Source organism: Lutra lutra, chromosome 4 (genome assembly GCF_902655055.1).
Source record: "Lutra lutra chromosome 4, mLutLut1.2, whole genome shotgun sequence".
NCBI classification, from domain to species: Eukaryota; Metazoa; Chordata; class Mammalia; order Carnivora; family Mustelidae; genus Lutra; species Lutra lutra.
Window position 1 is genome coordinate 41778953 of NC_062281.1, and position 14355 is coordinate 41793307.

The 14355-nt window shown below is 41.0% G+C and overlaps 1 long non-coding RNA gene across 1 annotated transcript; it reads right to left on the reverse strand.

Annotated features, from left to right (window-relative positions):
- Positions 1–2273: 2273 nt before the first annotated feature.
- On the reverse strand, positions 2274–14122 carry LOC125096821 (uncharacterized). Its single transcript, XR_007126408.1, has 3 exons — positions 13788–14122; positions 12893–13009; positions 2274–2351 (listed from the first exon to the last, which is right to left on the reverse strand). It is a non-coding gene; the product is annotated as an uncharacterized LOC125096821 (long non-coding RNA).
- Positions 14123–14355: the final 233 nt, after the last annotated feature.

Here is a 14355-nt window from a genome sequence, read left to right on the forward strand (position 1 = left end):
CAGCAATCAGACAACAAAAGGAAATTAAAGGCATCCAAATCGGCAAAGAAGAAGTCAAACTATCACTCTTTGCAGATGATATGATACTATATGTAGAAAACCCAAAAGACTCCACTCCAAAACTGCTAGAACTTGTACAGGAATTCAGTAAAGTGTCAGGATATAAAATCAATGCACAGAAATCAGTTGCATTTCTCTACACCAACAACAAGACAGAAGAAAGAGAAATTAAGGAGTCCATCCCATTTACAATTGCACCCAAAACTATAAGATACCTAGGAATACACCTAACCAAAGAGACTAAGAATCTATACACAGAAAACTATAAAGTACTCATGAAAGAAATTGAGGAAGACACAAAGAAATGGAAAAAAGTTCCATGCTCCTGGATTGGAAGAATAAATATTGTGAAAATGTCTATGCTACCTAAAGCAATCTACACATTTAATGCAATTCCTATCAAAGTACCATCCATTTTTTTCAAAGAAATGGAACAAATAATCCTAAAATTTATATGGAACCAGAAAAGACCTCGAATAGCCAAAGGAATATTGAAAAAGAAAGCCAAAGTTGGTGGCATCACAATTCTGGACTTCAAGCTCTATTACAAAGCTGTCATCATCAAGACAGCATGGTACTGGCACAAAAACAGACACATAGATCAATGGAACAGAAGAGAGAGCCCAGAAATAGACCCTCAACTCTATGGTCAACTAATCTTCGACAAAGCAGGAAAGAATGTCCAATGGAAAAAAAGACAGCCTCTTCAACAAATGGTGTTGGGAAAATTGGACAGCCACATGCAGAAAAATGAAATTGGATCATTTCCTTACTCCACACACGAAAATAGACTCAAAATGGATGAAGGATCTCAATGTGAGAAAGGAATCCATCAAAATCCTTGAGGAGAACACAGGCAGCAACCTCTTCGACCTCAGCCGCAGCAACATCTTCCTAGGAACATCACCAAAGGCAAGGGAAGCAAGGGCAAAAATGAACTATTGGGATTTCATCAAGATCAAAAGCTTTTGCACAGCAAAGGAAACAGTTAACAAAACCAAAAAAGACAACTGACAGAATGGGAGAAGTTATTTGCAAACGACATATCAGATAAAGGGCTAGTGTCCAAAATCTAGAAAGAACATAGCAAACTCAATACCCAAAGAACAAATAATCCAATCAAGAAATGGGCAGAGGACATGAACAGACATTTCTGCAAAGAAGACATCCAGTTGGCCCACAGATACATGAAAAAGTGCTCCATATCACTCGGCATCAGGGAAATACAAATCAAAACCACAATGAGATATCACCTCACACCAGTCAGAATGGCTAAAATGAACGAGTCAGGAAATGACAGATGCTGGCGAGGATGCGGAGAAAGGGGAACCCTCCTACGCTGTTGGTGGGAATGCAAGCTGGTGCAACCACTCTGGAAAACAGCATGGAGGTTCCTCAAAATGTTGAAAATAGAACTACCCTATGACCCAGCAATTGCACTGCTGGGTATTTACCCTAAAGATACAAACGTAGTGATCCGAAGGGGCATGTGCACCCGAATGTTTATAGCAGCAATGTCTACAATAGCCAAACTATGGAAAGAACCTAGATGTCCATCTACAGACGAATGGATAAAGAAGAGTGGTATATATACACAATGGAATACTATGCAGCCATCAAAAGAAATGAAATCTTGCCATTTGCGACGACGTGGATGGAACTAGAGGGTATCATGCTTAGCGAAATAAGTCAATTGGAGAAAGACAACTATCATATGATCTCCCTGATATGAGGGAGAGGAGATGCAACATGAGGGGTTAAGGGGGTAGGAGAAGAGTAAATGAAACAAGATGGGATTGGGAGGGAGACAAACCATAAGTGACTCTTAATCTCACAAAACAAACTGAGGGTTGATGGGGGGAGGGGGGTTGGGAGAGGGGGGGTGGGGTTATGGATATTGGGGAGGGTATGTGCTATGGTGAGTGCTGTGAAGTGTATAAACCTGGCGATTAGCAGACCTGTACCCCTGGGGATAAAAATATATGTTTATAAAAAATAAAATATAAAAATTTGTTTCAAAAAAAAAAAATACATTTAATATACCTAAAATACTGAACATCACAGCTTAGACCAGCCTACCTTAAACATGCTCAGAACACTTACAGTAACCTACAGTTGAGCAAAAAATTATCCAAGACAAAGCCAATTTTATAGTAAAATGTTGAATATCAAAAAACAGAAGGGCTATGAGTGTATAGGTTGTTTAACCTTGTGGTCACATGGCTGACAGAGTTGTGGCTCACTGCCCCCAATCAGTCACGACAGAGGATCATACTGCATATATCACTAGCCTGGGAAAAAAATTCAATTTCGAAATTCAAAGTATGGTTTCCACTGAATGGGTATCACTCTTGAACCATCATAAAGTAGAAAAATTATAAACCAAACCATCATAAGTCAGAGACCATCTATATGCAATAAGTGTTTGATAAATGTTTTCATTAGTGTTAGGCGAGACAATAAAAGATTATTCAAATAGTCACAGACATAAATGTCTAAGTTCCAATGATGATAAATGCCAAAAAGGAAAAGAATACTCTTGCAGTGTGTAGGAGTATAAGCAAAGGGGTCTAACAGTGGGTAGGAGGGTAGGGAAGAGTTTCCTAAGGAAGTGACTTCTGAACTGAAATTGGAAGGATGAGTCACCATCAACTAGATGAAGAGAAGGAGGGTAGGGAGAGTCACAAAGAAGTTCCCAAACAGAAGATACATCATGAGAGCATCCTTAGGGCAGGAGAGCCATGGCTGCCCCAAAGACAGCAGAGGCAACAGGGTGGCTGCCAGGTCAGGCTGGAGAAAAGATGGGGCCAGATCTGAGAGCTTGGCCCATATTCAGGACTTTGACCCTCATCCTAAGAACAGTAGGAAGCACTGATAGAATTGAAGCAGAGACATTATTAGTGAAATGCTCCATGCTGACTGGAGAAGGGAAACAGTGGGTGCACAGAGACTAATCTGAAGATGGCGGGGTGATGGAGAGCAGAAGGACATGAAGAGAAAGGAGATACTTATGGACTTGCAAAGTGTGGCAGAAAGGAGGGGGTGGTAGATGCACACACCTAGTTTCCAATGTCCCATGTGCAGATCCACATGCATCTGCCAATGCTCAAAGCCACCCCAAGAGTGTGGGTAGCCTGTCCAGAGACAAGCCTGCCAAAATGTCTGATCAGTCCTGCCCAGAAGTGTGGGGACTTCTTAGAGCACTCTACACACCATTCTGTATCCCGGGTATAAAATAAACTTTAAATTGGACACAGCTTTAACAAAAAGTGGTGCTGGCAACAGCTCTTCTTTTAAGACCTCTGTTTACTATAAAGTGTTTTAAGCATGATGTTTTAATTTCAACTTTTTTAAAATATGTATTCTGTGAGAAATAAACAGAGATGACTTAACTGGAAATTGAACTAGGGTCTCCTGGCTCTTGGCCCACATTTCTACCCAGGGATGACTGCCGTAGTACAAATCCATCTACCCAAGCTGCTGTATGACTGGTGTGAGCTGTGCTTATGTTACCCTTAAAAATGCACACACTTCTTAGCCAGAGAGTCCATGGACCAAAGTATTGATCTGTTAGGACTTCTGCTCCAAGGAAGCCTATTCAATATGTGACATAATGATTCAAGACCAGATTGTGACTACACATATTTTCCCCAAAGTTCTCTGCATTTGCCTATTCAATATCCAGGACAGGACTACAGTTTACAAACCAATAGCTCTAAGTTCCTTAAACCATCTGCCATAGCAGTGGTTGGATAAGAATCCACTCAGAACAAACAAGACTGATAGAATCTAAACCATGGAGAGAAATTAATAGAGGTGAGAGGTGAAAGGGGGGGAAAGGAGGTATGTTCCTGTTTCTTTCAGAAATAATGAAGTCAAGAGACTTGGGGTTTACTCCCACCTCTGCCATTAATTACCTGTGTAACCTACACAGTTCAACTAAGAGTGAACAAATTAATGAATAAATCCATTAGGCAGGTCAATTAGCCAAACAGTGTAGAAATCAATGAGTATCCAAAGATACCTAAGGCACAGTACCTACCCATGGAGAGTTTAAAAATGAGAGGTAGATACTTAAACAGGAACAAAATACCTAATAGGAACAAATACTTAAACAGAAATACAATAAAGTGTCATAAATGATAAAGCATACATATTCCCAAAGGACTATGGGCTAAACCAATCCCAACCTGGGTGCAATGAGATGAATAGGATGGTAAGTGAGGCTAGAGAGATGCACGGGGGTTAAGTCACAGAGTGGCTGGGAATTCGGAATTCATCCTAAAGATGACAGGTGCCTCAGCCCAGAAGTGGCATTTGCCACATGCAAATATTAGATGGATTAATCTAACTTCGGTAGCAAGGGTGTCAAGTGGACAGGGGAAGAATGGGAAAGGCTAGACAAGGGGCTGTTATGTTAGGGCCCCAAGAAAAGGCAACGAAGGCTGAACCAGGGCAGTGGTTGTGGGGGAAAAGAGGTGGCTAGAGCCTTGAGAAACATTTTGGGCAATAAAGCACATGATACTTATCTACACATTTAGATGAGAGAAGTCCCTTTACCATTCTGGGCCACAATTTCTTCAACTATAAATTAAGAGTCAAGTCTAGGTGTTCTACAAGGCCTGTAACAGTCCATGGTTCTAATCACTGGAGATGCAGTCACACCTGCCTAAAGACAACAGAAACTACACTAAGAAGGGAAAGAAAATTACTTATGAGGACAGGTCCAACAGGCAAGGCCCTTCTAATGATTAAAATTTCAGGATTAAAACTGAAGTCTGTAGAACTATGAAAGTCACAGCATCTGGTAAACATGGGTTTGTTTCCTGAAACTTACTAAGACTACAGCTTGAAAGAGCACCATGTCCTCATATGAAAGGAAACATTGCGTTCCACAACAGGTGCACACAGAGTGTACTAACATTTGAAAATCTGATGTACTGTTAAAAAAAAAACAATCTCCTTGGGGCGCCTTGGTGGCTCAGTGGGTTAGAGCCTCTGCCTCCGGCTCGGGTTGTGATCCTAGGGTCCTGGGATCGAGCCCCGCATCGGGCTCTCTGCTCCGCGGGGAACCTGCTTCCCACCCCCCTCTCTCTGCCTGCCTCTCTGCCTACTTGTGATCTCTGTCTGTCAAATAAATAAATAAAATCTTTAAAAAAAAAATCTCCTTTATAAACAGATCTTTTTACCCTATATCCAGATGTTTTCCCATTACAGAGACATGAATTCATGAGTGGATTTGAGATCTTGAACATTTACAGTAAGATGTTTCCTTCATGAGACTAAAACATTTCTTGATTGACACCACCTTCCTCCAACAAAACAAATATCAGAAGGGTTAGGCATCAGAACATACATGATAGAGTTTCCCTTTTAAGAACATGCATAGCTAAAATTTTAAAAGGCAAACAACACCAGAAGCATGAAAAATGGACATTTTCACAGAATCTCACAGAGCTTCAATATGCACAGGAAAAACAGACTTCTGGTCCAAATAGAATTACTTGCCTTTGCAACTCAGGAGTTCTTTCTCAGCTACAAAAAATTTTGAAAAAAAAAAAAAAAAAAACAGTTGTGACTATCGTTTTGTTTGAAAATTTAAGTGATAAGGAGGTCCTTTCATGTTTTCATTCAAATGTTTTATTCATTTTCCAAAAGACTCCTCATAGAATCCCCTTCAAATGAGTTCTTTTTATGTGAATGCACTTTTTAGAGGTTTTTATTTTAATTTGTTAGTTACCGTACAGTGTTCTATTAGTTGCAGGTATGATACAGTGATTCAACATTCCCATACAGTGCCCGGTGCTCATCACAAGCGTCCTCCTTAATCCCCATCACGTATTTCACCCATTCCCACCTCACTCCCCGCCCCACCCTACCCACCTCCTCTCTGGTCACCATCGGTTTGTTCTCTATAATTAAGAATCTATCTCTCTCTATGGTCTTTTTCCTTTGCTCATTTATTTTGTTTCTTAAATTCTGGAAATCATAAGATATTTGTCTTCCTCTGACTGCCTTCTTAGCGTAATACTCTCTAGCTCCAACCATGTCATTGCAAATGGCAAGATTTCATTCTTTTTTATGGCTGAGCAACATTACGTTGAATATATACCACATCTTCTTTATCCATTCATCAGTCAATGGACACTTGGGCTGCTTCCATATCTTGGCTACTATAAATAATGCTGCTATAAACATAGGGGTGTGCATATCCCTTTGAATTAGTGTTCTTGTATTCTCTTGGTAAATGCCCAGTAATGTGATTGCTGGATCACAGGGTAATTCTATTTTTAACTTTTTTGAGAAACCTACAAGGAGGTTCTTTTAAAATTATTTCTTTGGAGACTGGAATATGAAAATATGCCTTGTATTACTTTTCATAGCTAATGAGCTTTTCTATATTCCCCCCCCAATGTAATCAAATGAAATAAGATGACCTATCTTTGTCTCCTATGCTATCAAACTATTGATCGCCTCACCAAGAAGGGCTACTGAGTTTCTGAAGAAAGACTTGGGATCCAATTTGTTTCTTTGAACAAGCATCTCTGCACAAAGAGCCTAACTCTGCTAACTCAGCTGTTGTGGGAAAGGATTACCACCTCATCGCAGCTCCTCTTGTCCCCACACAGGCTCCCCCAAACATAGGCAGAACATGACCCTGGGGGACTTGCTCCTGAAGGTTTCCTCATTGTCATGAATATCTGGCCCATATGAAAGTTTAAATAATACTTATAGTTATTTTCCATTTTAGTTTGCTTTCTTTTTCAAATTGAGGAGTATTTGGCAAGTTTCTGATAATGTACTAATAAACCCCCCTCCATACTCGACACACACATATACCTACTATCATCCTTCATATACACCCTTCTAAATTGGACAAACAAGAAAAATCAAGTTATGCCTTGACATAGGAAGGAAGAGTATTTGCCTCTTTTATTCAGCCTGAGTTACCCATTGGAGGATTTTCCCATTTTTGAAAATCACCTTGATTTAGTTAAGAACAGAATCATTTACGAAAATCTTTTTCAAAGCAACTAATGCAATCTTTCTCAAGCAGAGCTGATTTTTTTTAAGATTTTATAGAAATAGACTGAGAGCACAAATAGGCAGAACAGCAGGGAGAGAGAGAAGCAGGCTGTCTCCCGAACAGGGAGCCCAATGTGGGGCTCAAACCCAGGACCCTGGGATCATGACCTGAGCCAAAGGCAGCTGCTTAACCGACTGAGACACCCAGGCAACCCCAGAGCTGAATTGTTGATAGCTAAAGACATGACTATCATCCTCATTCCCTCCCCCCAAAAAAGGTGCTTATGTTTTATATCTGTGTTCCTCAAGACTTCCAGGTTTGATCCCCCCATCCCCAAGCCACAGCAACTTCAAAGGTGCCCAACAGTGGGGATAGGTACAATGCACCCTAGCCAGTGCAGTTCTTTAATTCTCATATTTCTAATGGTTCCTGGAACCCTGAACTTCAGTAAAATTCGCTAAGCAGACAAGTGTTAATATTCAGACCGATTCGCTCAAAGAGAAACAAGTTGGCCACAGCTGCAGGTAGACAAGGTGAGCAGTCCACACATGGGATGTCTCCTGGAGCAGCCCCTCAGCTGTGGGGTCTCTAGCTAGGGAGGAGAAGAGGGGTCTCCAGCTACAAATACTAGAAGACAGTTTCTTGCTGCTAACCAGCTCACCTTTGCTATAAATAATCAATTAGAGGACGGGAGAGCTACTTTGGTACAGTTTTGGTTTTTTTTTTTAAACATCAATTTACTTAGTATAATGTTCTTGCCCCATATTTCTTTTTTTTTTTTTTTTTACAGACATGTGTCTTCGGGGCACCTGGGTGGCTCAGTGGGTTAAAGCCTCTGCCTTTGGCTCAGGTCATGATCTCAGGGACCTGGGATTGAGCCCCGCATTGGGCTCTCTGCTCATCGGGGAGCCTGCTTCCCTCTCACTCTCTGCCTGCCTCTCTGCCTACTTGTGATCTCTGTCAAATAAATAAATAAACTTAAAAAAAAAAAAACCTGTAAGGAGAAAAAAAAAAAAAAGACGTGTGTCTTCACTGGCTGACAGGAACAAATTTCCCCCTGCTGCCCCATATAAATCCACCTCGCTGTCTATGTCGCCACCCCCTACAGCCCTCCAGCTGGATTCCATGATAAATAAATATTGCTGCTGCTGCCCTTGTCTTTATCTCAAACCAGAAAATGAACACAATTTCAAAAACCTGTTTTCTAAACTCCCAGTGACTGAGACAGGAAGGGGGGGTGGAGGACGGGCGGCCTGTTTGTACACCCACTGGCACTGCCTATTCCTTACCAGTGAAGCTTTCCATGGAAATTCTGGCTGCATTAGCCTTGGCTAAGCTTGGGACTATTTTTGGAAGCCTAAAAACCTCAGGGGAGTGACTTTTACTTTTATTCATGTACAGGGTCCTTACTTTTATTTATTAAAGAAACAAAAACATGTCTCCTGCTTAACTTCAACCAGCTTTCATGTCAAGTCAAACAAAACTTGTTGGCTGGTCCAATCGGCCTTTGGCCAGGGTAGAGGGGGAGCCCCTTCCGCAGCGTGTCTGAGGCATATGTGACCTGCGTATTAATCACCCTTCAGAGAAAGGGAGGACTTGCGGTCTTCTGAGACTCTTGTACCAAAGGAACAACTCTGGGAGAGTGTTTGAGTCCGGCCGGGAGAGAAAAAGGATCTGGGCAAAATTCCAGCCAACCTGAAGTGTTTTCCAAAGCATTTCAGGTAGGAAAGAAAAGAGATGGAAGGCTCTGTGCTCCCCCCAACTCCCAGCACAGTGACACGGACATCCTAGAACCTAAAAAAATCAGCCGAGAGGATCACAAAGTGAGAATCACCCCGGAGACTCAGCTTCACCCCCTCCCAGAGTCTAAGTGTTCATTTTAACAAGTTGTGAAGGGCAGGCAGCCAACCCCTCGGCCTCCACAAGACAAATTGATTCAAGGTTTTCTCCTGCAGCCTGCAGCCAGGGTGCCTGCGACAATAGCCGCTGGAGAGGTGCGCTCGTTTTACCTCAGCGGTGATTCGAAATTCTCTTACCCAGGACTAGGGGCCCACCAGGCGTCTACAGATGGGAGAAAGAAACAGCAAGCACTTATTTGTGGAGCATAACCAATAGCATGGAGGACAAGGGGAGATGGAGAGGAGAAGGGAGTTGAGGGAAATTGGAAGGGGAGGTGAACCATGAGAGACTATGGACTCTGAAAAACAATCTGAGGGGTTTGAAGGGGCTGGGGTGGGAGGTTGGGGGAGCCAGGTGGTGGGTATTGGAGAGGGCACAGATTGCATGGAGCACTGGGTGTGGTATAAAAATAATGAATACTGTTATGCTGAAAAAATAAAAAAAAATTTAAAAAACAGGCTAAAAACAGAGAGTAAGACAAACCATGAGAGACCCTTAACTAAATAGGGTATATACTGAGGGTTGCTGGAGGGGAGGTGGGTTGGGGGATGGGGTAATTGGCTGATGGGCATTAAGGGGGGACCTTGATGGCATGAACACTGGGTGCTATATAGAACTCATGAATCACTAAATTCTACCCCCTAATTAACAATACAGTGTATGTTACCTAACTTGAATTTACATAAAACTAAAATATAAAGGTAAAATAAAAAACAAAACAAGGGGCACCTGGGTGGCTCAGTGGGTTAAAGCCTCTGCCTTTGGCTCAGGTCATGATCCCAGGGTCCTGGAATCGAGCCCCGCATCGGGCTCTCTGCTCCACAGGGAGCCTGCTTCCTCCTCTCTCTCTGCCTGCCTCTCTGCCTAGTTTCTCTCTGTCAAATAAAAAAAAAAAAAAAAAAAAAAAAAAAACAGGGGTGCAGAAATGTAAAAAAAAAAAAATCACTCTTCTCACTAGCTCTATAAAAATATAAAACTATTTTTCATTTTAAACATATGTTTATATAAGATGTACATGGAATTTAAGAAATGGAACAGGTGAATATATGGGAAGGGGGGAAAGAAAAAAAATGAGAGGTGGAAACAAGCTACAAGAGACTTTTAAGGATAGAGATAATCTGAGGGTTGATTGAGGAAGGTGGGTAGGGGGTGGCTAGATGGGTGATGGATATTAAAAAAAAAAAAAAAAAGAAAAGAAACAGCAAGCAATGCAAGCTCTCCTAGGGCGCTAAACAGCTGCTGTGAGAGTCCCCAGGGAAGGTGCTGGGGTGGGGGGCGCCACCAGGCCTCATAGCAAGGCTAGCGAGCTCTTCCTTTCCTCCTAGACCCTCACATATTATTCTAGCTGGGATTCACATCATATCCCTACATGTTGGACAATGGCTCCAAAGCTCTATGCCGCAATGGGCAAATCACTCCAGCTTCCCTGGATGTGAGTTTCATCCAGTTAACTGGGTGTGTGACAGAGGCTGCCAGCTGTTCACCATAAATCTGTTTCATCTTCTTCCTGGGCACACAGCTAGAGTACATAGCCTTGTTTCCTTTGTGGTTAAGCGTGGCCATGTGACTAGCCAACAGACTACAGACAAAAGTGTTGTGTGCCATTCCCAGGCCGAAAAGTTGGTGTGCCCCCTTTTTCTCTTCCTACCAACTGGATGTGGTTAATGCTGGAGACCTAAATATCCACACACTGAAGATGGCAGAGCTGGAAAATATATCCCAGGATTGCCCTGTGAAAGAAAGCTGATCTTTAACCAAAATATCTCATTGGGACTATTTCATAAGCAAGAAATAAACACTGATTGCACTGAGCCACTAAAGCTTTATGACCAGTTACTGCAGATGATCCTACCCTGATACGGTGTGATTTAAAAACAAAAACAAAAACAAAAAACCTTTGCCCTGCCTACCTCGAAGGACAGTGGGAAGAATCACACGAGATACTTTGTACAGAAATACATCATATCCTTCAAGTTTAGAGCAGAAATCACATCATCTGAAGACAGCAAAGCACCCATAAACTAACAATATGTACTGAATCCAGGCATGATGCTATTTAAATGTTTTGTAAGAATTATTTCATTTAATCCACTTAATGAAACCACTATGAAACAGATATTACTGCCATTCCCATTAACCAGATAAGGAAACCAGGGCTTACAAAAGTGAACGCCTCACCCCATATTCAACTAGAGTTGAAAACAGCATGTCTGACACCAAATGAGTAACTGGGACTTTTAATTAACTAAGTGAAACTTTAAGAGCACTCTGACTCAATTACCTATTTCAAAAGAAAGCCACCTTTGGCCTACTATTTGCCATCCTGCTGATTCAGTTTTTCCAATTTATTTTCCATCTACACACACAGTTCCCATCCATGGCAGCTGGTGTTCTTTCAAACAAATGATGCAGACTACCACCTAGATTCCGATCATAAGTTTGGATGCAGGCTTTGACGTTTACTAGGTGTATTTTAAAATCTCAGTCCAGTACACTTTTTTTTTATTCCCTCTAGAACCTCTTTTGTCCTCTTAAGTGCATTTAATATAAGCTAAAAGACAAAGAAATGCTGTTTAATGGGTGAAAGAGGGCAAGGGCACCTCCCAGGTATTAACTCATTTAAGAAATCTTAAAGCAAGGTTACCTCATGCTTCCACCGTTAGACAGAGTCCCAAAGTACAATTACCAAAGCCTAATAACGAGACCACCAAAGGTAGGCAGGCCATTATAAAAATTTAAGAGCTATTGAGTACTATGGTTTTGCAGCCGGTCAGCTCAGTTATTTAGCACATGTTTTTTCCATCCTTGCAATGCATGGGGAAAATTCAGTGTCCAACATATCTCAAAACCACATTTCCACCTGTGTGGGGCAGTGGAATTAATAAGCATATAGAATAACCTCACAAATTTGGATCCCACTCATCTGGAATTCATGATATTTCAGTTACGCATATGTGGGCCTAGCCAGAGAAAAAGGCTGGCAGGGGTAGAGAGGTCACTGCACAAAGCTCCAGCGAAGAAGGACTGGCAGGGTCAAGGGCGGGTGAGGAGAGAAATCAGGCTGCAGGACTCAGAGACTGTTACACATGCATGTTTTAATGATCAAATTAAAATCATACACACACACACACAAAGTCACTAATTGTGGGCTGAGATGGACTTTACCCTTTGATACTAATGTGGGTTTGGGAAGTAAATTTAAATACACTAATGAAATTGGAGGAGGAATGTTTCACCTACTTGCTGATCAACCAAACAGAGCATTTTCTTGTACTTTTCAGAAATACCTTCACAAAAGCTATTGGCAAAGTTATCTGTTCACTGAAGGATAGAAATGGTGCAAGCCTTAGGGTCTTCCTGACAAAAAAATGATAAAATGTCAGTCTATAAGATATAGTGCAAACCTGAGACTTGTAATAACTCTGATTACCCTGTCTGTGAGGACTGGCTCCTCTGCAGAGAAGAAGTAGATATATCCAAGTTCAGAACTGACTATGGACCTGCCAAGGTAAGCCCACATTTGCTGTGCTAATTTCTGTTGTTTAAAAAATAGGTAATTTCAAAGAAGACATCAAAACCACACTAGTTAACCATCCTGAGGTTCCTTCTCCATTTTATCCTAGGGACCTACTCCCTCCAGCCTCTTCAGACATCCTCTAAGACGATGAACATAAGAAAGCTTTATTACCTTTGGGGATGGTTTCTGTTTTGATGCTGCTAGAAAAGATAAAAAGCATAAATAGCCCTACAGAGAAAAACGTGCTCCAATACCTCCATGAGACATCAAAATAGATCATTCTCTCTTAAGGAAAAGAAAACATCAGTTCAATATGACAAATACCTTCTTGTAATAGTGTAATATACCAGGCAGAACAAAAGTTAAAAGAAAGGAAATCTCCACTTAACTGTTTACTGAATCTTCTTTTTAATTCATACCAGAAAGCAGGTCACCATCTTAGTTTCCAGAGCTGTCCCAGGACTTTTGCATGTTTCTCTGCCTCTTCTCTTCCAGACATTTTCCAGCTATTGATCAGAGGAAAAAGACAAATAACTGAAACTGTATTCCTAAGAAGAACAACTTTCTTCTGTTCTGATTATTAAGCATTCAGAAAAGACAGACAAATATAAAATAAAAATCACCTATAATCTCATAGCTCAGAGATAGCATTTCATCTTTTTAAACTTTTTCTATACATAAATATGCATATATTATTTTAAAATTTTTACCAAAATAGTAAGGCTTTATAGTCTTATCTTTTCCTTCTTTTTTTTTTATAAGATTTTATTTATTTATTTGACAGAGAGAGATCACAAGTAGATGGAGAGGCAGGCAGAGAGAGAGAGAGGGAAGCAGACTCCCTGCTGAGCAGAGAGCCCGATGCGGGACTCGATCCCAGGACCCTGAGATCATGACCTGAGCCGAAGGCAGCGGCTTAACCCACTGAGCCACCCAGGCGCCCCTTATTTTTTCCTTCTTAAAGAACACATGATGGTTACATTTCCTGATCAATGAAGACCAACATCATCATGGTGAATGTACATAATTTAACCAATCCTACATTGATTTACAGCTAGATATTTTCTAATTTTCCTCCATTATAAAGAATGCTGTGATAAACATTCTTTGTGCATATCTGAGAAAAACTGCTCCTTTTACTCTCTTTAAATACTTTAAATACTCTCTTTAAGCACATACATTGTCTAAGAATTTCCATTCTTATTGTCAAATTGTACTTCAGAATGTTCTGAATTTCTAAGTTTACTCTTCTAATAGCAAGGCAAGCAAATATCCACCATCCACCTTGACAATTCTTAGCATTAATAGACTTTTTATTCTTTGCTGTTGATCAGTTTCTAGAAAAGCAAGACAAGCATCTTTGGCCATTCACATTTCTTCCTTCATGATTTACCTATCTACTGCACACAGTTGTTTGTATGTTTGTTTGTTTTTATCACGATATACTCTGCTTTTTGCTGAATAACTGGGACCCTCAACTGCTCTGAATTTGCTCCAAAGTTGTCCTCCTTCTGCTACAGATTTGTTAGTCTCAGACTAAAGGTGTCTATTGTCATCTTTCCTAATTCAGTGTCCCTCTCTCCTAGCAATGGTTTTTCTGTTAGCTTTAGATATCCTAAAGGAGTGGTACTGTGTGTGTGTCTCTCTCTCCACTGAGACAACAGGAAATGGGACAAATTAGAATGTTATAAGTGATGTAGTAAGGGGCCCTTGTTAGATCCTAAGCTGTATTTTTCTGCTGAGCCTCAGACATGAGCACTGGGGTGAAATTTGAAATTTTAAATAAAGGTCTTCCTTGGATCCACCAGGACCACTCATTGAAACCCACACCCATTCACTGACCCAGGTAGAA